Source organism: Sycon ciliatum, chromosome 4 (genome assembly GCF_964019385.1).
Source record: "Sycon ciliatum chromosome 4, ocSycCili1.1, whole genome shotgun sequence".
Taxonomy (NCBI): domain Eukaryota; kingdom Metazoa; phylum Porifera; class Calcarea; order Leucosolenida; family Sycettidae; genus Sycon; species Sycon ciliatum.
The window spans coordinates 29,129,755-29,132,490 of record NC_088646.1 but is presented as its reverse complement, the minus strand read 5'-3'; positions in this window follow the sequence as shown (position 1 = coordinate 29,132,490).

Genomic DNA, 2,736 nt, shown 5'->3' with positions numbered 1-2,736 from the left:
TGCATTGTGATACACTGATCATAATGATGTATCACATGTGGATATGGTCATGTGACCCGCTGAACCTGGATAAGAAGACCACCTGGCCACGGCGACCACTTTTTCTCGTCCCTTGAGGGGTCGCCTTAGACAGGTTTCACTGTAGTTTGAGTAATTTTCCTGTGGATTCCTGGTGGATTTTAGTACAGAGGTACGTGCGTTAGACGCATCGGATCGACTACGTTTTTCTAACGGCGACATAATAATTACGTCGTTGTGTTACCGTGGAACCTCTCTATTATTGATTAGATGATGGCGATGTACATGTACAACGCATTCATGATTGTACGCATGCTCAAGACTCAGAAGAGGTTTTTCAGGGACTGTTCATAGAAGGAGTAGTAGTATTTTAATATTTTACTCGGGTATACCCAACAGGCCTATGGCCTTCTTACAGGGTGGCTCCATTCATTGGAAACTGGCACCCTAACTTTTTGGTGTCTCTCTCACATAGTTGTAGATATCGTGAAAACAACAGTACATCCTGCATTGTGTGACCCGTGCAATTTTTCCTTGCCACATTTGAGGCCAGAAAAGTCCAAGAACAGGGAAATAGAAATTCAGCCAGGTTTTACGAAATTAGGACAGGTATACCATGGCAAAATGTATGGAGAAGCAGATCCAAAACCCAGATTTTTGAGATTTAAAGTGGGTTTTTGATCCTCAATTCGGCCCAAATCCGACTTTCAAAAGCCAGCGGGCCAGTTTCCGATGAATGGACTGTAGTATATACATGTAAGCGCGATACCACCTAGCAAGAGTACGTAACCCCCCAGAGTGTGCAACTCCCACATACCCTGCTGTCCCGACAGAATTTCAAGTTGACGTCATTATTAATAATAATAATAATTTATGACGCAATGCTCCTTGCACCAGTGATTTACAACATGTGTACGGGTGTCAACGCATCACACGTTTTTCTTTGTAATAATTTGTACAGGATCGATCGGCTTCGGTCAACCACAGGTTCCGGATTCGTCTGATAATCCGTGTACAGTGCGCATTGCATCATCAAAATGATGTCAACTTGAAATTCTGTCGGGACAGCACCCATAGTGGAGTTGCACACTCTTGGGGGTTATGTACTCTTGGGGGTTATGTACTCTTGCACCTAGGGGTGGAGGTCGGGGACGTGGTGGATCTATCGCTTTTTAGAAGAAGTAGTTGCAGAATTGCAAAAGCTCATGCGTACGGCCGCGGGCGCAGGCCTCGGCGCGCGGATCTATCGCTTTTTTAGGCTGTGTTTACATCAGGGAGTAGTACAATAATTGTACTACTCCCTGGTTTACATGAGAAATTTCAACCCGGGTCGAGTTCAGCCCGGGTTGAAAGTCTGTACGACAAACAAAAGAGGTGAGCGTTTACATGAAGACAGTTGACCCAGGTCAAATACTGATATGCCGCCAAAAGTCCACTTCTACAGTCATGTATGGTCACGTGAATCCGTTCGCGCGAAATTGCATCTGCAGTGCTGTTCAAACCTGGCGCGAGATACGCACAGAAGTACGTTTGTACGATTTTCTTGACCCGGGTTGATTTCAACCCTCCCCCAAGGGGAGGGTTGAAATCAACCCGGGGCGAAATTTCAACCCGGGTCAAGCGCAATGCGTCATGTAAACGCGCCATTCACTTTGTGCACATGGCGGGTTGAAATCTGACCCGGGTCGAACTCAACCCGGGTTGAAACGCTTCATGTAAACACAGCCTCAGAAGAAGTAGTTGCAGAATTGCCAAAGCTCATGCGTACGTGCGTACGGCCGCGGGCGCAGGCCTCGGCTACGCGGATCTCTTGCCATTTTTTCCAATGATTTAGGCTGTGTTTACATGAAGCGTTTCAACCCGGGTTGAGTTCGACCCGGGTCAGATTTCAACCCGCCATGTGCACAAAGTGAATGGCGCGTTTACATGACGCATTGCGCTTGACCCGGGTTGAAATTTCGCCCCGGGTTGGTTTCAACCCGGGTCAAGAAAATCGTACAAACGTACTTCTGTGCGTATCTCGCGCCAGGTTTGAACAGCACTGCAGATGCAAATTTCGCGCGAACGGATTCACGTGACCATACAGGACTGTAGAAGTGGACTTTTGGCGGCATATCAGTATTTGACCCGGGTCAACTGTCTTCATGTAAACGCTCACCTCTTTTGTCTATCGTACAGACTTTCAACCCGGGCTGAACTCGACCCGGGTTGAAATTTCTCATGTAAACACAGCCTTACTCCTCAGGTTAAGTCGTCCTTTGATGCTCGTACCCGTAGACTGTACAAGAAAAAATGGCAAGAGATTCGCGTAGCCGAGGCCTGCGCCCGCGGCCGTACGCATGAGCTTTGGCAATTCTGCAACTACTCGTACTTCTTCTAAAAAGCGATAGATCCGCGCGCCGAGGCCTGCGCCCGCGGCCGTACGCATGAGCTTTGGCAATTCTGCAACTACTTCTTCTAAAAAGCGATAGATCCAGCCACCACGTCCCCGACCTCCACCCCTAGGTGGTATCGTGCTTATATACAGTCTACGGGTACGAGCATCAAAGGACGCCTTAACCTGAGGAGTAAATCATTGGAAAAAATGGCAAGAGATCGCAGAATTGCCAAAGTTGCAGAATTGCCAAAGCTCATGCGTACGGCCGCGGGCGCAGGCCTCGGCTACGCGGATCTCTTGCCATTTTTTCCAATGATTTACTCCTCAGGTTAAGTCGTCCT